At 46.6% G+C, this 21292-nt stretch overlaps 1 protein-coding gene and 1 pseudogene across 1 annotated transcript in view; one reads left to right on the forward strand and one right to left on the reverse strand.

The window, feature by feature from the left end:
• The window catches only part of LMX1A (LIM homeobox transcription factor 1 alpha), a 148132-nt gene that overhangs the window by 68928 nt on the left and 57912 nt on the right, over positions 1–21292 (forward strand). The gene's annotated exons all lie outside the window — the stretch shown is intronic.
• On the reverse strand, positions 5553–5917 carry LOC133088021 (small ribosomal subunit protein uS10-like; annotated as a pseudogene).

The raw sequence follows: 21292 nt of genomic DNA on the forward strand, positions 1-21292 counted from the left end.
TGGGATGCGTTCTTTAAAATTCATGGTTAGCAGCCCTTCTTTTGCTCCAATCCTGACCCAAAATACACACACACACCCTGAGCCAAGGTGATCGATGGTATCAAATGAAATCAATAATCAGGTAGATCTTTGCAGTCATTGAAAATTCCATTTATCTCATTAATGCCAATAATCCCTACATTTACAGCTTATACTTTACAGTGTGCAAAGTGATTTTATATATTTCATTGTTCCTCATTACAACCCTTTCAGGTGGGCAGGGCTGGTAGTATGTTCATCCACCAGATGAGAAAAAAACAAAGGCCAGAGAGGGGGACGGGTGTTTGGCATCCCCGGTGTAGTGAGTGGCTGAGCCCCTGATTCAAACTTAGGTCTTTCGATCTCAAAACTGTTCCTTAAATATTGGTGTTCAGATGGACCATAGAGATAGTTTGTCATGATGGAGGTTGGGGTGAGGGGGAGCGAATTTGGTCTTTTCCTTACTTCCTGCTAATTGAGGCAATAATTATTCAGCAATTTCTTTCTTCTGCCTCCTGGCAACAAAAGGATATTAGACATAAAGTAAGCATAGGCTTGTGGTGTGTAATATCTTGTGGACAATGAGAATAATGAGAAAATTCTACCTAAACGTCTGTGACCATGAATGTGTGTTTGTGTGTATTTTATTGGTTAGAAGAGCCATACATTTGAAAATGTTCTGAGAACCTGCTACATGCTGGGCTCTGTTCTGGCCACTCAGATGTGATATCTCTGTTCATTGAGTTACATTAGAGCTGGAGGAGACAAACCAGGAATAAAGATGCAAATAAGAAAAACAGGGCTATGTAGGGTGATGTATAAAGTGACCAGATGGGTACTTTAGGGTGAGTGATCGGGGGGCCTATTGGGGCTGAGATCTGAATGCCAGAGGGAGCCATCCATGTAAGGGAGGAGGAGAAGGAGGAGGGGGAGGGTGAAGAGGGAGGGGGAGGGGGAGGAGGAGGAGGAGGAAAGGGGAGGGGGAGGACAAAGAGGGAGAGGAGGAGGGGGAGGAGGAGGGGGAAGAGGAGGCAGAGGTGGCAGTGGTGCTGGTTGTTCGAGGCAGAAAATATGGCCAGTGAAAAGGCCCTGTGTTGGGAGCAAGCTTGACCTATTTGAGCCCAGAAAGAAGGCAGTGAGGCTGGAGCTGAGTGAAGGAGGGGAGAGTGGCATGATATGGGGTTGGAGTTGGTGGCAAGGATCAGACTGGAAGTTTAGTAAGTCAGAGCAGGGATTTTAGATTTTATTCTAAATCCAATGGGAAATCCCTGGAGGGCTTTACACAGGAGAGTGAGCTCTGATTTACATTTTCAAAAAGACCCTCTGGCTGCCCTGTGGCAGGGTTTAGGAGGGCAAGAAGTGGAGGTACTGCTGGAAACAGTGAGAAAGGGAAGAGCTCTGGACATGATTCAGAGGCCTCACGGGACTGGTTGACTTAGATGGTAGGGTGTGGAGGATAAAGTGACTCCTAGGTGGGTGGAGACCCTACTAACTGCCACGTGGACAATTTGGGGAGTAGATGGGGGCAAAGAGTTCTGCTTGGCCATGTGAAGTTTCAGATGCGTGTTTTACATCCAAGTGGAGATGTCAAATAGCAATTGGATATGAGTTTGGAGTTTGGAAAAGTGGCCAGAGATAGGGCTTTGGGATTCATCAGCCTGTAGATGGTATTGAAAACCATGGGGATGGATGGATGACTTGGGTAGAGTGTGTGGAGGGAGAGGAAGCAGAGGCCCAAGACCCAGGGTTTAGCCTCCAGCAAGAAGCAGGAGTGTCAAGGCAGGGGGCTGGGGGTAGAACACGCTATGAGCTTCCTTCTATCCATTGCCAGAACCCCGCTCAGCGGTTTCACAACTGTGGGCTATTGATCACCATGGCCTGAGTGAGAGGTTGATTTATCAGTGAAAACCCATTGCGATCTCTTGGAGGAAGACCCTTAAATTATGTGGATAATTTAAAAGTCTGTAGAATCACTTATCAGTCAACAGGTAACTTACTGAACGTACACTATTGGTTAGGTGGTATTCTGGGCAATATAGCTTCATTTTCAGAGGACAGTGCATTGTGGCTTCACACACACACATACACATTTACACATATATGTGTGTGGTATTATTACTTGTGGGTCCATGTGCCTGAATGGGCGTTCCGTAACAGACAATCACTGTATACACATAAATGCAGAAATGCACAGTTGCAGCCATCATCTGTAAAGCCTGCTTTCTGCTCTGTGTGGAGCCACCCTGAAAGTTCCCTTGTCCTCACCTCCAGCAATCCTGGAGTCTCTTTTGTCTCCTGGGGATGGAGCTGGACTCTGTTGTTAAGCTCTGGGTTTGACATGTTTCCTGGCTTCCATGTTTGCTGTGGTCACCTCTTAAATCTGCAGACCTGAATCCATGAACATTTAGGTCACCAGTCCAAGGAGACTTCAGCTCACAAACTGGTTAGAGGTGCTGGTCTGTGTTTTGGGGTTGGGTGTAGTTTCTCAGCTGCAACTTTTCAGTGGAGATGAGGCTTCAGGGAAGGCACATGCAAGAATCTTCAAGAACTAGAGTCTTGGAGATTTTTTAGGAAGTTTAATATCTTGCATTTGTGGATGAAAAATGTCACCTGCTATATCAGTAAACAAAGGATGTTGCAGCCATCAAACCATTAGCCACTGTAGCCGCCCCCAGCTATGCACCCATGAGGGGATTCAGGATGGAGAGAAAAGCAGGATGCTGGCCCTGGATAGTTAAGGTGCATATCAAAGGAATGATTTCAATAAGCCCAGACTTTTGCATCTTCCCATACATAGGAAAGCGCTAAATTCATTAACTTGAGATGTCTGTTTTCTCTTTAATTAATAGTGATCTTTTGATTTTCCGACTACCTGATTTTTGTTGCAAAAACTCCTGTATATCCTGGCCCCTCCCTTACCTCTTCAGAGCAGTCCCTCAGAGCTATCTGAGAGACTGCCTCCCGGGCGTAAGTCCTCAGCAAATTTTCCGAATAAAACATAATTTTCAAATTTTAGGTTATGCATTTTTTTTTCAGTCAACACATCTTCTTTCTCAGAGGCAATGAAAATATTTTCTACTCCTTATCCCATTCACCCCTGAGAGAGCCCTGGAAGTTCAGTGAGAGTAGGAATTGTTATTCTCAGTTTATGGAGAAGGCCCCTAACAAAGAATCCCGTGTGAGGTCCCAGAGTTAGCGGGGGATGCTGGTGGGACTCTAGCCACCAGGGCCAGTTCTCCATATCTTGGAGTGAAGAGGTGCTTTCTCCTACAGGAAAAGTATTGCTCTCATGAAATTTGCAGAGTCCATATGTAAGGACCCCAATCTAGTCTCTGGACCTTAAATTCCTGTTCTCCACCAACTGTTACAAAAGGGTCCAACTAATACACGAATCCTGGGGTATTTGGGTACAGGATAAATGGGATAACATGGAGGGGGAAGGGGAAAGAAGGAGTGAAAGCTGTACTAAGTAACAGTGGAGTTCAATGACGTTTTTGTTTGATCTCAGATCTATAAGCCTGCTTCCATACCTTTTGCCCTTTCTACCTAGCCTTATACATTCTGCAGCACAAAACAGACTGGACCACAAAAACATGCCTACTAGTTTATCAAGCTGGCTTTCTACTTGGGTACACAAATGCTAGTAATACTAATGATAACCATGGCTTTAAAAATAACACTGACAGTGGTATTTCCAAAAATAAAAATAACCTCAAGTTTGAACTTTCACGATCCTGGTCATAGAAAGTCTACGACAGCATTGAATAAATGTAAGAGGTGTCATCTGAGGTGGAATGGTGAGACGTGGAGGTGAATCCCAGAACTCCACACCCTTCATCTCTAAGCCGTCAGCCTGCAAACCGCTGAGGACTGGCCTCAGAAGATGGCTCGTCAGAGCAGGGGGCTTTGGGGTGGGGGGCAGTTGTTCTTCAGGGTTAGGATCAAATTTAAAAGCACCACCATTTACCTTGGTTGCTAAGCCCTCCTGAGCCTGAAGTGAGGAATTCTGATTGGCAGAATCTGTAGGAATTTAGACAAGGGGAACAGCACGGAAAAACGGGAAGCTTAGGATGGGGACCCTGGCTGCAAAGCAACTCAGTGCTTCAATAAGCCCGAATCTGCTGAGAATACATTTTACGAACATGCAGCTAAGTTGGCTGCCTTTGTTTGGGGGTTTGTTAAGCATTATCTAAAGAATGCCATGGTTCAGCCTGCTCGGTGTGAAGTCTAATTCTTCCCCTTTCTGGAGCCACGGCCTGGTGTGTTCAATTTTTCTCTCTCCGTAGGGCTGCAGGCGCTCTGGTACTCCAGCCAAAAAAACACTCATATTTTAGCAAGCTTAGTCCCAGTCTGGTTGCCAGGCAGTAAAACGAGCACTTGCCTGCCCCGGGGAGAGGGGGACCGCGGGATGGAAAGGGGTCATGTAAACGGCTCGCTTGAGCCCTCCCCCTAAATCTCCACTTGAGAGTCTTTGGGGCAGTTGATATGTTTATTGATGTGGAGAGACACTGCTGCATAGGCCCAAACTGTGGTCGTTTGTCAGAACTAATACTACAAATTATTTTTATTATTATAGAGATGCTAATCAGAGGATAAGTTTGCCCTCTGCCGCTTCTGGAGGGTGTTAGATATACTATTTGACTGATGTGGTTCTGGATACGCAGCACAGACCCCATTTAACTAAAGGGGAAACTGAGGCATAAAGCAGCTGAGTTTCTTGCACTGAGGGAATAGATGAATCCAACATCAGCATCCCGTTCCCCTCAAGGGAGGGCAGCATTGCAGGTGGAGTTCATGTATCTTCTCTCTGAGATCTCCTCTCCAGTTTCCCTGCGGTGCAAGAGGCTGCAGGAGAGAGAACTAGCATGCCCTTCAGTCCTGGAAATACTTCTCTGTGACTGATATTAAGAAGAGGGCGCTGAGATAGGACCTCTGGCTCTTCTTCCAAGTCTCCGCTGGAACAGGAAGCAGACTCGGGCCATTGCTTGCTGACTGCAGGGCTACTTTTCAGGAACAAGACCTCTGCCCACTGGATGAAGTCCACACCCGTTTATTTTTCACAGACCGTGGAGTTCCTGTCAGGGAAGAACCGATTTCAGCCACGACTGGACAAGTCTGGTGAGTTTGCGACCCACAGTGGAAAGGCTCCTAGTTCTGTCCTGGAACTCACTGACACAGGAAAACGTGCTGAATGCCCACAGGATGTACAGCTGGTGGTGGACATTTAACTTCCGAGCTCCTCAAGCCCAAATTCCAGAAGAGGCCCTCACAAACAGAGAGGAGGCTGCCTCCTTTGTCTCCTGCCTGGTGCTCTCGGGGCTGAGGTTCCCTGTGGGCCTCAGATACAAAGACTCACGCCTCACCTTCAGGACCCTCGGCACTGGGTCCCCTTTAACGCTTTGATGCCTTCCTCTTGGCCTGTAGGTGAGTTTTCTCTGGGTGAAGGCTTTTTAATGCTGTGCTCCCCCCGAGGGCCTGTGTACTAATTTTTTTTTTTTTGAACAACTGATTATCAATTATTTTAAAATGTTGATTTAAGCATCTGCAATGGTGACTTCAACCTCGACTCCTGGCTCAATACTGATGGAAGTGATCTGCTTGACAATATCAGGAGGCCTGTGCAGGTCAGTGAGTCGCCTGTGGATCCTCATCTGGAAACGATCCCAAGTCTTAGAACCTTCACCACAAGGAGTTTTCCTTGTAGTTATTCTCAGAGTCCTGGTAGGCATCGGAACCGGTCCTTTCACTTTGGGATTCTTTTCCTTCGCACCTCTGATCCGGTCAACACGTACCTTCTCCAAAGACTTCACGTTGTGGCTGGTGAGGGTGATTCTAATCTGGTGAATCGCCACTCCACCTCTGGCTCCATGGGAGACTTTCTGGTATCTTTAAAAGCCATGGCTGCGGCGCGGCTTCCTGATGGACTTGTTCCTCGGTGGGGGTGAACAGAGGTGAGTCAGGGGCAGGAGCGGGTGGCCCGAGGCTCCGCTGCAGTGGCGACCGCATCTTCCTCAAAGAGTCTGTGTACTGAATTTTATCTGGTTCTGCCACCTCCCATCCAACTGCCAGTCAAGCCAGGAGGTGGTCCAGAATCGGGTGGTATGGGCTAGCCCTGGGGCGTATGGAACCAGTGAGGTTTGGAGAGACTGCAGGTGAAGAGGGAGGACAGAAAGAGAGAGGATGCAGCAAGCGGGCAGAGAGAGAACACCTGTGGCAGGGAAATTCCTGTGATTGATGAAGGGCTTGGCGTGATGGAGATGCCGGGAAGAAGCGAGGGGATGTGAGAAAGGTTGCTCTGAAAGGCAGGAGAAACCTACTGAAGGAGAGCCTGGATTATCGTCACTTTTCATTCTTTCATAGAGTGGCTGCCCAGTGTCTCCTGGGTTCCAGCCTCAGTGCTAGATTCTCGGCATACAAAAACTAATAGGGCACAGCCACATGCTAGATGTTGATAGCTAGATGCCTCCAAGACAGTTAAACGTGGTAAGGTTATGGACCTCTCTGAGAATGTGATGTAAACTGAGACAGTAAGTCAAGGTGGTTTCGTGAGCGGGGGCTCTGCAGCTAGAGCCCCTGGTTTGAATCCCGGCTCCACCGCTGGTTGGTTCTGTGACCTTGGCAAGTTATTTAGCCTCTTGGTACTTCTGTTTCCCCATCTTTAAATGGAGGATAAAAGCAATTTGTATCTCCTATGTAAGGACTAAATTAGCTGCTATGGGTTAAGCCTTTAGAATAGCAACTCATGCATGGTAACTGACATTAGGTATGGTAGTTATTCCCAGAAATCCACATTAAGCACCTACACACAAAACCATACAATTTCTGGGGGGTTCATAGACCTCCTGATGCCCAATCATAGACCCCTGACTAAGAATCCTAGTTATTTCTTCACTTATGTCACCCAACCAATCAGAAGAAGCTGGATTCTTGCCCTGAAGGACAACAGATCCCATTCTTTCTCTGCCATTCTAGCAGGAAGCATTTTAGGTGCTGTGGGGTGCCGTGGAGGGTGGAGGTAGGGTGCACCCAGCAGAAGGATGAGACCTGCCTGTGGCCACAATGGATGGAGGGAGGCAGATTCCAGGAATCTGAAGCCCAAAGAGGGCTGGTGGAGCAAAGGAGAACTTGGGCATTCCTGGCAGCTGGGTGCTTTGAAGGATTCACGTGGAGCAGTGACAACCCATGTTAGATCCGTCTCTGATCCGAACATACACTTGCCCGCGGTGAGAGGAAGTGTGAGATGAAGAAGACCCAATGAGTGACATTATCCCAGGTCTGGTTACCCTGTTTGCGGCCCCTGAACAGTCTCCCAGACGCTGCCACGGCCCTGGTATGCCCCTTCCTGGGCGGAAGATTTGGCAGAGATGCCCTCTCAAACGAAGCTGGCACTCCTGGTTGTGAGCCCTGGCGGAGAGTGGAGGGATGGGCAGATGCCAAGACAACTTCATTGAGTGGACGTGCCACCCACAGAGCCTTTCTGACCCCCACCTCCTCCTGTCGCCAGCGTCTTGCCACTCAGCCCTGCCGGGCATTCGGGATTCCAGCAGCCCCAGCAAAGTGGCCACTCCACCCCGACTTGACTTGCAGCTCTTACCAATGAGCCCTGCAGGTCCCTTCCCCGGCACTCCCCATTCCTGTCTGAAACAGTCGAATATAGGTCCCAGAGCTGTTGCACGATTGCACCCTCCTTGCAGCTCATTCGTACCCTCACCGTACATTGCTAGGAATCATGAACACAGTTGTGGCATGCCTTGAATTTGGCTGATTAAAGATTTTAGTGCCCAAATCTTGGGCTCAGTGGAAGCCCTTACCTCTACCTTTCTGTATCTCTCTACTGCTCAGTGCCCCGTTTCTCCTGCTGTCAGTTGGAGTTACCAACAAGAACGCTCACAACACCAAATGATGTGTATGGAGTTCCCACGTCCTTTGTAAAGTGTGCTCACATGCGATATCTTACTAATATCATCCTCCGTCTTCAATCATGAGTAAATGCTTTTTTCCAACCACTCTCTTAAGAGCTGAGGAATTTATTTCAACCAAGGAAGCCGGTCATCAGTCACACTTTAAAAATCTTTTTGCTTTTCATGACAAATGTGGAATAACATTGTCCGAGGTGATTTTAGCAGCCGAAGTCAGGAGAGAGTGGTTATAACCTCCAGTTTTGAGCCCTGTGTTCACCCTGGGTTCGAGCATATGGTTGTGGGACCACTGGCCATTCATCCTCTTTAAGTTACCCGTCAAGTTACATGTGCTGATTCTTCCTGGGACCCACGGCTGCATGCTGCGGCCGGGCTTTGCCAAAGACTGCATGGGGGAGGGTGTAGGGCAGCTGCCTCTTGGGCAGCGCAGTCTGGCTGGAATCTTTTTATGTTTCAAGAGCTCTTCATCAGCAAGGGTCTGATTTTAAAATGCCGGCAGGCTCTTGTTATCAGAAAAAGAGGGACTTGTCTTAGCATTAAAGACCTCTTGAAGGGCAGGAAAAGGCAGAGAGGGTTTTCCAAGATAGACTGTGACCGGGGAGTTGAAGTTTGGCGAGGAGAATCAGAAAATGCATTCTCAGGGCGTGATACTGAGTGCAGAGGAGCGGCCCTAGCAGGGGTATGTGTGAAGGAAGGTATTGCGATGTGGTTAGAAGTCACCTGTAAGTGAGGAGACCGCTGCCACCCCCGTCAGGTTTAGTGTGACATCCTTTGGCATTTCTTCCTGGGGTATTGCTCACAAATGCTAAAGGGCAGTTGCATTGGGCTCTCTAGCAGAGCCCAGACTGCTGCTTGTTGGGGAGGTGGGACTGTTATTCACACTTGCTAATGAATAACTTCCCTTAGTGTAGTAACCAACCAAGTCAAACAAGTGACTGTGGGCACCTAGAAGCAAATTACTTGCCTGGTAGAGGCCCAGCCTGGGACTGAGATTGGGAGGACGAGGCCTGTAGCTCTTCAGTGGCAGTTTCAGATGTCAGTCTGGCTGTGTTTGATCAATGAGGAGGCTCACTGATTGGAAACCATAGGGTTCCTTCCACCATTAACCCCAGAGTTCCTACAAATCCCGGTCTAGTGTGTTTAAATTAAAAACTGAACTAAGACCCAAAACACTTCACTCTGGCAAGGTGAAAGGATACTAGAACTCCTAAAAACAGGTAAGGAAATGGGAATTGCTATCAATTATTGAAGGCCTACTATGCTTCAGCCAGTGTGCTCTCTCTCTCTATTGTTGTATTAAATCCTGCCAACAACCTTATAAGGCAGGTTATCATCTCCACGTTACAGATAGGGAAACTGAGGCTCAGAGAGGTTAAGTAACGCACTCTTGCCTGTGAATGGGTTCCCACCAGTGTTTCACCTCTAGGGGAATTTCAGTTTTTTGCCTCCATGGCACGTTACGTCCGTGACCGCCATGGCAACAATGCCATAAAGTTTCAAGGGACTTAGCAGCCCTGAGGCTGTGGCTGGAGACTGCGTCCCACAGCTCTTTATGAGGGTGGTGGCCATCCATCAGTCCCGCTGCCACTTCTGATTTCTGCAGTAAATACTCACCCCTGGAGTCCAGCTCTGGGAAGGTGGATTAGCTAAGGGCAGCGTGGTCATTTCTCAGTTCTTAGAGAGAATCAGCAATCAGCCCTGACTTCTATGCCCCAAAACCAAAATCCCAAGTTAGTTCAATTCAATTAATTTTAATTCAATCTGACGAACAGTTAAGTACCTACTGTACTGTACATGGCTAGGTACTATGCTATGTACTGGGGATTAAAAAAAAAAAAAAAAGGAATATTGTTCCTCTAGGGACACAGTGTAGTGAGGGAGACAGATATAAGCTGATAGTTATAAATTCAGTGACATAGACCAAAGTAGATGCGTAAAGTGTTCTTAGACCATGAAGATGAGAGGGTAAATACATATGTGTGTAGAGGTCCTGAGGGTGGGAATGGAGGATGGCCAGGGGAGGCCACAATTGGACCTGAAAAGTAAAGAAGAGAGAAAAAGTCATTCCAGGAAACCAGACAGGTGTGCGCTGCCCAGGACTCAGGGCAGATACATCACCGTCAGGCTAGGATGAGATTACGCTCACTGAACCTCTCTGTGCCCAGTTGCCTAGTCTGTAAGATGGAGATGATCACTGTGTCTGACTCAGGGTGGTGATGAGGAATAAATGACTTCATCTAGCGCCTTGAGGAGTGTCTAGGGCATGTAAAGCTTCAGCGAGCGTGAGTTGCTAGTGCTTGTTGTTTCTTGTCTTCACGTGGTGCTACCTTGTGGCATCCCTCTGTGGTCCTGTGTGTTCTCCCAGAGGTGCCAGATTTGTGGTCAGCAATCCGTTGAATGTCCTTGCACCCTCATCTTATTTAACTCTTGTATCATCACTTAGCTTTTCTCATGCTTGTGCTCTGAACCTCCAACTAGATGTTAGACTTCCCTGTGTAAGGAACAGTCTATGTTTTTGTGATACGCATCACATGGAGTGACTCAATACAGTGGGTGCTTAATAAATGCATATTTATTACAAATAAGATAATGTATGTCATAAGATGCAATGTGTTTGGTGGAGGCCACATTCATATCAGGAGAGACAAGATAGCAGAATTAGGCAGGTAGGTGCTCATAGGAGCCCAGATGGGAAGGTGAGATTTGCCTCAGTGGACAGGCTCCAAAGGATCCCTGATGGGTTGACCTGCCTTTCTTGAAAAATTTCTCCCCTTTGAGTCGATTGCACATTTGTATCCGCTGGATGAATGGTCTTTGTATGGACACAGAGTATCTCAGGACGTGCTGTTAGGAGGGGCTTCTGGGTGGTATTGGGTTCCTGTGAAGCTGTCAAGCAGGCTCCCTTCATTAGACCGCACATGCTACTCATCCTTTGTAAAGGGCGGGGGAATGAGTCCCTAGACATGACAGGTCACTCAGTGATGGTGATGGCTTTACACAGCCCTCCTCCAAGAGCTTGCTCAGGAAGAGTTCTCCATCAGCTGGACACAGCACATTGGGACTTGCCTAGATGGCTAGTGCACAGAATCCTCCTCACACCCCCTCAGGGGTGCTCTTACCTGCGCCAGAGCAGTTAGTGCTGTGGCTCCTCCCACCTCGTGTCTCCAGCTGGGCTGGTGCAAATCCAAACCACGAAGTGCTCCTCCCAGGACAGATGGGAATGTGGGTGCAGTGCATAGGCTGAGCTGTGTAGAAAGTCCTCTATTTCCTCTCCCCATGCTGCCAGGGATGTGCTTATAAATACCTCTCCGTGGGCCATAGAAGAATGTTCACGGAAGACCTAAGTCCTGCCTTCTTGACAGCCATCACTCTGGGGACTTCCCCAGGCTGCATTCACAGCTGAGGGCCTTGTCAGCCCCAGGCTCACCCTCACTAGTCTCTTCCTAAACCACACCATCAATAACTATCGCTCATATCCCCAGGCGGACCCCTAACAAACTAGCCTGACTGCTCCGGGCCTCCTGGGGGCTTCTGCGTTTCTCTGTGCCTCTTATTTCACCGGACAATGGAACTCAGCCAGATCGCTTCCCAGGCCATCCTCATCCTTCCGCCCCTTCCTGCCATCGCCTCTCTCCACCCACGCAGCCCCAGTCCTTCCAGCTCCCCCACAGTGGTTTTCCATCTGTGCTGATGGAGGTGAGGCCCGTTGCACATTCTTGGGCCTGGGGTATGCACTTGTTTGAGCCCAGCAGAGGCGGGGACAGGCTGGATGGCAGGGGAGGGAGGAGTGGGTGAGGGTCCTTTCCACAGTTTGGTTGCCACCCTCACGTTGGCCCTGCTGCTTCTGATGAGTGAATGAGGCTGGTTGACGCTCCAGCCACCGGTGTAACCAGATCTCCGAGGGCTCTTGAAAAATGGAGTCCTCTTCAGCAGCAAATGTTTGCAATTAACTTTAACATATGGTGGAATTTGTTTTTGTGTCCGTAAAGCATGATAGGCAGTGAGGGTCTGGCAGGGAACGCACCCAGCTTGTCACGCCCCGGGCTGAGCTGGTGGGCGGAATCTTTCCACTCGATTTACAGCACGGAGACACTTGGTGAACTGAGTGGTCATCGATGGGTCAGCTGGGGCCCTGAGCCCTCCCTCTGGCTGGGCGCATCCTCTTCCTTCCAGGTGTTTCTACCTGCCCAGCAGCAGGGTGAAGTGTGGTTCTCTTCCTTTTTATGACGGGGTCAGCAGCCGCTGGTCTTAGTGACCCGTGCTTCTCAGTTTTGGCCACTGTCCGGTTCTGTGCTCTTGGAACACTGTGCCTTCTGCTGTCGGGCCGTCCTGCAGGAGCCACAGGCTTTGATCAGCATGCAGTCGAAAACATAGGTCAGCTCTGGGACCAAATCCCAGGTGAACTCTATGACTTAGTAGGTATTGGGCTGCAAGTAACATGAAAATGAATGATCGTAGGTTTAAACCAACGGGAGAGGGATTTTTACTTAACCAGAAATTGGGAGGGATGCATTTCTGTGTTGGTTTGGCAGTTCAACCGTGTCATCCATGGTTCAGATCCAACCTCTCTCCAGATTCCTACCCTCTATCCTCCATGTGTTGACTTCATTGTCCTGCTTGTCACCCAGTGCCTGCAAGGTGGCTTCACATCCTCGTAAGATAGGGCCCAGAGTGAGAAGGAAAGGGCTGGGACCAGAGCTTTTTTCGTTGTTTGCTTCTGAGAGGAAAGTCTTTCTTTGAAGTCCCCAGCAGACTTCCCCTTATATCTCTTTGGCCACAACTGGGCCACATACCCAGCCCCCAGGTTAGTCACCGGCAAACGGGGAGAGATTGGTCTGCCGGGCTAAGATCACATGCGACTTATCCCTGGAATGGGGTACATTGCTGCCCATCGACATTGGGGTTCCCTTAGTGAGGTAGAAGTGGCGACTGGGAAGGCAACCAACAGTGTCTGCTGTGGTGCTCCTCCACTGGCAGAAAAGGCAAGGGTCATTGGGCTTGAAACTGCTGGAAGGGGAGAAGTCACTCCTGGGAAACAGAAGTGTGTGGGGTATGAGATGGCAGTGGTCCACGCCTGCCCAGGATTCTTTTGCATCTATCCTGCATGCTGGCCTGACAGGGTTCCTCCTACAGTGCTGCTTGCCTCTGCTCCAAAACCTGTGGACTCCCATTTCCTATGAAATAGAGGTCAGACTCTGCTTAGCATTCAAGGCCCTCTCTATCTGGCTCAAGATGGCCTCACATCTCGCAGGAAACACACATTTCGTATTTTATCTCTTGATACTCCTCTGTGCCAAGCAGGTAGCAATCAAGCTAGTCTACTTTTTTACCTGCTTACCTCACCTTGGGCTTTTTGTCTCTGCATCCTAGCTCACTCTAGAGTCTCCATTTGGCATGTAGGACACTGTAACAGGCCGTTCAGATTTTCTACTTATTATTTAAGGTTCTCATTTAAGTCATCATTTCTTTGGAGAATACTGCCTTGATTGTCCCCAACTGGAAGTTTCCTGAGTCTTCTGTGAGTTTCTGTAGCTCTTGTTTTCAGTGTACCCACATGAGCCACAGAGAGCGCCGAATGGGCAAGGATGACTTCATAGCGGCGTTTGAGGCTTGAGCTGACCCTTAAAGGCCGGGCAGGATTTAGTTTGCTGAGAGGAGAGAAGCCATGCCATGTAGTTGAGGGGGCAGGATGCAACTGTGAATAAGAACACACCAGGGTCTTCACATTCTTGCTTTTGCCTCACCTTCAAGCATCTTAATACTTTCTCTAGGAGCATGTAAAATTGGCTCATGGCCACCATACTGGATAGCACATATATAGGGCATTTATATCATTGCAGAAAGTTCTGTTGGACAGTGCTGATCTGGAGGGTCGCCCGGGGAGGTGTCTAGTGGGGCTGAAATCCTGATGTCCTTTGGTGCAGGGACAGTTCCCACGTTTATTCTGTTAGTTTGCTGAACTCTGACCTGGCAGTCTCTAGTGTGGGGATGGAAATACAGAGCTGTACAAACAGGCCTTTGAGAAGCTGGTTCTCAGCAGGATATTCCCATGTAGCCCTGCTCTCAGCACTGGGATAGGTAACACCCTCTGGAGCCAGTCTCCAAATTGAGAGTCCAGAGTATCTCATGCTCTTTTGTCTCAAACCCTCCAAGGGACTGAAGTGTGTTTAAAGAGGTAATGGGGGTAAATGATGAAACAGGAGATCCATCTCTGGGTAGCTCTTGGTGAGCCTTTGGTGGCTTAGCCAGGGATGAGGTAATGAGTCTAGACTCTTGAAGAGGCCACACACCTGAGCTGTTGGGGATTGCTCTCTGTCCTGTTCTTCGACTTTGGGTCCAGTATATAGAAAACATGGCTCCCTTCTGGAGATTCTTGTTGCCTGTCATAGGGTCTTTGCAATAGCTTTCAAAATTTTTCATAAAAATATGAAGCACATCTAGATAGCTAAAACCAGGCTATGTACATGTACATAAAACCTGGTACGTGAACTGTTTTACAAACTTTTTAGTGATAGCCCCTCATTTGCTGCTGAAAACTGGTGACGTGGTTTTCATTAACCCCATTTTTCAGTTGAGAGGTTCAGGCTCAGAGAATTAGTTAGCTTGACTGGGGTCACACGGATAGTAAGTGGTAGAGTGGGGTCTCAAACTCATGCCTTTCAGTGCTCTTCCCACTACACTATCATTTCCCTTTAAATTATATTATAAAAAGATATTTAGCATCCCTTCCACCTTACTTCCTATTTGTACATATTGCAGTAGATGTGGGAATATTTACTAGCAATCCTGCTGAGACAGTAACAATCTCTCTCAAAGCCATTCCTAAGACCTCAATATTTTGCATGTTGTGTGAGGTGCAGGGCTTGGTTTATCCAGTCTCTCCGCTCACTCTGGAGCCAGCTGCTCCAGCATTCATGACTGTGGCTTTAATGTTAGCCCAAGAGCATCACAAGAAGTGTAAATCTGAGGCAAAGGAAAATTACTTGGATAGAATTACCATATGACCCAGCAATCCCACTACTGGGCATATACCCAGAGAAAACCATAATTCAAAAAGACACATGCACCCCGGTGTTCATTGCAGCACTATTTACAATAGCCAGGTCATGGAAGCAACCTAAATGCCCATCGACAGACGAATGGATAAAGGAGATGTGGTACATATATACAATGGAATATTAGCCATAAAAAAGAATGAAATTGGGTCATTTGTAGAGACATGGATGGACCTAGAGACTGTCATACAGAGTGAAGTAAGTCAGAAAGAGAAAAACAAATATCGTATATTAACGCATATATGTGGAATATAGAAAAATGGTACAGATGAACTGGTTTGCAGGGCAGCAATTGAGACACAGATGTAGAGAACAAATGTAGGGATACCAAGGGGGGAAAGTGGGGAGGGGGGATGGTGGTGGTGGTGGGATGAATTGGGAGATTGTGATTGACATATATACACTAATATGTATAAAATAGATAACTAATAAGAACCTGCTGTATAAAAAATAAATAAAATTAAATTTAAAAAATGAAACTATAATTGCAAAAAAATTAATAAAGCCCAATTTTTATCAATTGTCATTTAATCAACCAAGCAATCAGTCAAAATAAAAGTTACCTCAAAAGTCCCATTTAAGAAAAAAGAAAAAAAGGAAAATTACTTGGCAGATTCATTGCCAAATATTAGTGCTTTGATTTATGTGGTTTTGACTTAAGCTTGGCTCTGCTTTTGATTAGATCAAACAATCCAGAGTGGTCCAGACTTAGGCTCCTTTCAGTATGACTTTCCAAGAATTCTACCTATAGCACCCAGGAGGCTTACCTCGCTCTAAGTTAAGGCCAGTTCTTACTCCATGTGTGTGCTGGGTCCCATGGGATACCCACTCCTTCACCGTGGACGTCGCTCAAGCTCCAGCGTGTCTCCCCTACCTCTGACGTCCATCCTGAAGATTCCCCTCATATCACATCATTCCTGTTGGCAAACATTCCATAATTACTCCCATTGAAACCATCCTGGACCCTATATCCCCCTCCAGCTATCACTCCCTTTCTCTATGCTGTTTCACAAAACTCCTTGAAAGAGCTGTTTACTCCTGTGTCCCCATGTCCCCCACTGCATTGCGCCCCCCCCCGGCCATCCACCCTCCCTCACCACATTGCCGAGCCCAGTGGTCAGTGCTCAGTCCTCATCTTCCTGGACTTGTCAGCAGCACTGGATGGGTTTCATCCCACCTGTTTCCTTGAAACATTCCCTTCACTTGGCGTCCACTACACTTTCCTGTTCTTTCTCCTGTCTCCTGGTCACTTCTTCTCAGTGTCTGTCTCTTCTTACCTGGAGTATTTAAAAAACCTCCTATTGACCTTCCCCTCCCTACACATAGCTCTCAACACAGCACTGATAGTGATCCCGTTAAAACTTTATCCCATTAAAACTTCATCCTTATACCCCAAAGAATTGAAAACAGGAACCCAGTCAAGTTCATGGACATGCATGTTCATAGCAGCATCATTCCCAGTAGCCAAAAGGTGGAAACAGCCCAAACGTCCATCAGTAGATGAATGGATAAATAAGTGTGGTATATCCATTCAATGGAATATTACTTAGCCATAAAAGGAATGGAATACTGACACATGCTTCACCATGGATGAACCTAGTAAACATGCTAAGTGAACGAAGCCAGGCACAAAAGGACACATACTGTATGATTCTATTTATATGCAATATCCAGAATAGGTATATCAGTAGAGACAAAACACAGATTGGTGGTTGCCCACATTTAGGGGCAGGGGAGAATGGAGGGAGGAGAAACTGATTAATGTGTTAAGGGGTTTTATTTTGGAGTAATGGAAATGTTTTGGAATGAGATCGAGGTGGTGCTTGTACAACACTGTGAAGGTACTGAATGCCCCTGAATAGTTCCCTTTGAAATATGTTACGTGAATTTTACCTCAATAAATTAAAAAGGAAAAGAAAAACTTCATCCGGCAAATCACTCCTCTGCAAAACACCCTCCCCTGGCTTCTGGAGGAAAAGTTGAAGTCCCCACTGTCATCTGCAAGGTCCTCTCTGGCCTATCTAGCCTCTCCCCCATAACTTCTCCAGTCACAGCTCTTACCACTCTACCCCTTGCCCACATCATCCAGCCACACTGGACTCCATGCTGTTTCCTGCTTCTGCCCCAGGGCCTCTGCACCTGCTGTTCTCTCTGCCAGGAAGGTTCTTCCCACAGGTAGTGGTAAGGCTCACTCCTCACCAGCTCCTTCAGATCTTTGCTCAAACATCAGCTACTCAGTGAAAATTACAACTCCTCACCCTGGCACACTTCCCATCCTCTTTTATGCCTTCCTTTTAATCTACCGCACTCATCTGACATTCTATTTGTTGTCTGTTTGTTTTCAATTAAATGTAAACTCCAAGGGCTGGGATTTTGCTTGGTTTGTTCACTGTTATGTTTCTAGCACCTAGAATGGTGCCTCGATATCAGCAGCTAGAATTGTAGGCACTACACAGTTATTTGTTATATGTGTGAATAAAACCTTTTCCATAATGATCTATAATTTGAGTTTCCCAACTTCCTTTTCAATATTTGCTAGTTGTGAAGACCTTGTGTCCCTTTGTGAGGAATGCTGCAAAATTCATTATTTTTTCCCCAAGCGTGCCCATAAATTAGTTGGTCATGACCTTTATGTTGTTTTCTGGTTGGTGAAGATGTGTTGTGGTGTATGTTCCCCCTCTTTTTCTCTTCCCCTCCCATGGCTGCAGTTTGGGCAAAGAATTTTTTTTTCACGGGGCTACTGACCTGTTCTTAGAGGGATTCAGCCCACGACTGTAGTCTAGGTAGCAATATGTTTCAGTGACAATAACAATTACCAAATGTTCTTCCCGTGTGGCTCTTCTTGGTACAGTTGGGATGGAGGTTGATGCTAGTATATGCAGCTCCTTCCTCACAGTGAAGAAATGAGCAGGGCTCGGAGAAACACTCATGTTCAAGTGCAAAATAGTTCTTGCCTTTTCCTTAGAAGTCCCTTCTTCCTGGTGGACTGGGGCAAGGTCTACAGGCCTTTTGAGAGGCATCTTCGCGAAAGCTCCTCTGCCTACTCCCTTGCCCAAATGAAAAACAAACCCCTGTCTTTGTGCCTAGTTGAAGTAATCTGCCTGGCACCCAGCGATGAAGGCAGGCATTTCTCCTGTAACCGGCACGAGGTCCCTCCAGCCTTAGGTTTTGGCTTGGAAGAACCGGTCTTCAAATTCCTAATTGTTCTTAAAATTCTACCTGGGAACCTGGAGTCTCTGAGAAGCAGGGAGGTGGTGGACTACTTTATTAGCATCCTCCCTTTGATCCCTTCTTATAGACTCTGAGAGCTCACTGCCCTAAGTGGAACAGAGACACCCCTAAAAGCTCATGTTCCCTTCAAGACTTCCTCTGGCTTGGGAACACCCTAGCTGGTCATTATTTATTCCCATGGTAGGGAGGGGTTGTTATAAATTATTTTTTTTAACTTCTGGCTGTAGTATGCTATGAAACCAAACTGGATCCCCAATCTAAGGGAGTGTGTGTGTGTATGCACTCACATCTGTCCACATAACTTGTACACATAACTGGTCACTGTGATTCCAAGCCAGGAATCCTGTTTCACAGAGATTTTTGTGGTTCTTTAGCTCCTCATGTCTGTCCCTGTTCTCTAATCCTCTGAATGGAGCTGGCTGTGGGGAGCAGAGCCATATGAAAGGCATCCAAGATGAAAATTATATCCCAGACTTGCACACGAATATTGTGGTTGGGGTGGAGGTTTGCTGGCTGGTGCTGCACACTCGCCACTGTTCCTCCTGGCTTTTCTGTTTTTCCCCAATTCCCACTCGCTTGTTTCTCACACGTTTCCAAGACTGATGCTCTTCTGGGTTAGACCTGGCCTGGGCCTTTGATCTCAGAGCCTGGGCTCTCTCTCTCAAGAAGTGGAGGGCAACATCTGGCCTTTCCTTTCTAGGTATAATATTTCAGTAGAGTTTACTGATATTACAATATAGGTGTAGATGAACCTCATTCATCTACCTCTACCGTATCTGGAGCTTGGGTTGATAATGGTGGTTGATAAGCATTGCCTTGTAGTCACATAGACTACACTTGTAAAGTACCATCCTACCATTTGATTAGGCAGCCCTCAGAGCTAAGTTAAACAATGATACAATGGATCTTTGGTGGGTTTTAGCATTGACAGACTTGATTTGAATCCTGCCACCCCCCAATTAATAGCTGTGTAAAGTTGAGCAAATTACTTAAACCTTCACAAGCTTCTATTTTCTCATCTATAAAATGGGAATAAGTTTTGAGCAGATGAGTGACATGCTCTAATTAGTTCTTAATGGGATTGCCCTGATTTCTGTGTTGAAAATCAACCTGGCAGGTGGCGAGAAGAAGCAGGTGGTCCATTTAGGAAGCTGTTGAGGTAATCCAGGGAAAATATGATGGAAGCATGGCCTACAGAGGGAGTAATGGAGATAAGTGATCAGATTCTGGTTATACTTTCAAGGTGGAGCAGAAATGGTTTGTTGACAGTTTGAATATGAGGTGTGTGGGAGAGAGGAGTCAAGAATGATTATGAGATGTTTGTCTTGAGCAACAGGAAAGATGTAGGTGCCGCTCATCAACAGAAAAGTGGAGACTATTGTTGGTTGGAGCAGATTTGAGTCAGGGTGAGGTAGGTGGGAAAAGATCAGGAATTCTACTTTAGTTTGAAGTTTGAGATTTAGAAATTAGAAATCCAAGTGAAGGTATTGAGTGGATATATAAGTTCAATTTAGGAGAGTGATCTGGGGTGGAGATAGACATTTCAAAGTAATTTAGCAGATACATGATACTTAAAGTAATGAGATTGGATAAGATCACCAAGGACAATGAGTCTAGACAGAGAAGGGGATGAAATATTTCTAGGTTAGGGAGATGAGGGAAACTAGAAAGAAGACCAAGAAGGAGTGACCAGTGAGATAGGAAGAAAACCAGAGAATGAATGGTCCTGAAAGCCAAGTGATCCCAATGTCAAATGCTGCTGATGGGGTCAGTGAGATGAAGACTGAGAAATATGGAGGCCATGAGTGACTTTTACAGGAACATTTTGTTAGAAAGAGTAGAATAAGTGCCTGATTGGATTGGCCTTAAAAGAGAGTAGAAAGAGAGGAACTGGAGATAGAAAACAGAAGTAGGGGCTTTCCTGGTGGCACAGTGGTTAAGAATCTGCCTGCCAATGCAGGGGACACGGGTTTGAGCCCTGGTCCATGAAGAACCCACATGCCGCGGAGCAACTAAGCCCGTGCACCACAACTACTGAGCCCGCAAGCCTAGAGCCCCTGCTCCACAACAAGAGAAGCCACTGCAATGAGAAGCCCATGCACCGCAATAAAGAATAGCCCCCCTTGCTGCAACTAGAGAAAGCCCATGAGCAGCAACGCAGACCCAACACAGCCAAAAATAAATAAATAAAATAAATAAATTTGTTTAAAAAAAAAAGAGAAAACAGAAGTAATTTCTTTTTGAATTTTTTCTATTAAGTTTGTCAAGCAAATTAGGACATAGTTGGTGGAGGAAGTAGGATCAAGAGAAGGATAATTTTTTTCCTAACACTGGAGAAATTAAAAAAATATATTAAAATGTTTACAGGGAAAATATATGACATAGCTTTTGAGTAAGCCTGAAGTGGTGAAGTCTAGTGTCTAAGTGGAGAAGTTGTCCTAGATAGAGCTTGGATGGGATGAGGAAGTCCTTCATATAATACTTGGCTTCATATAACTGTATCCTGACTACAGTGGGTTAATTAAAAAGGGATTTTATTTTTCTCACTGAAAGGGAGTCAAGAAGTAGGGAGTCCAAGGATGGTGCAACTGCTCACAAAAGTCTTCAATGATCCAGGCTTCTCTTCTCTTGCTTTGCATCCTTAACAGGCAGCTTTCATCCTTTTGGTACCATTATGGCTGTTTCATCTCCAGATGTTATATTTTAGTTCCGGACAGAAATAGGGAAAGGGTGAAGAGCAAAATGTACGCACCCGCTGAGGCTGTCTCATTTCATCAAGAGAACAATAGCTTTTCCAGAACTTCCTGCTCATACCTCCACCCCCAGTAGAACCCCATGTACTGCTTCACGTGGTCACTCCTAGCTGCAAGGGAGCCTGGGCAGGTGAGATTTTCAACTGGGAACACAGTCACCTAGATTTTGGTTACAGGAGGTAGAGTATGAACAATCATTGTGTCTTCCAGTTTTTTTAATTAATTTTTTAAAAATTGTGGTAAAATACACATGACATAAAATTTACCATCTCAACCATTTTTAAGTGTACAGTTCAGTGGCATTAAGTACATCACA

This window comes from Eubalaena glacialis, chromosome 3 (genome assembly GCF_028564815.1).
Source record: "Eubalaena glacialis isolate mEubGla1 chromosome 3, mEubGla1.1.hap2.+ XY, whole genome shotgun sequence".
Taxonomy (NCBI): Eukaryota; Metazoa; Chordata; class Mammalia; order Artiodactyla; family Balaenidae; genus Eubalaena; species Eubalaena glacialis.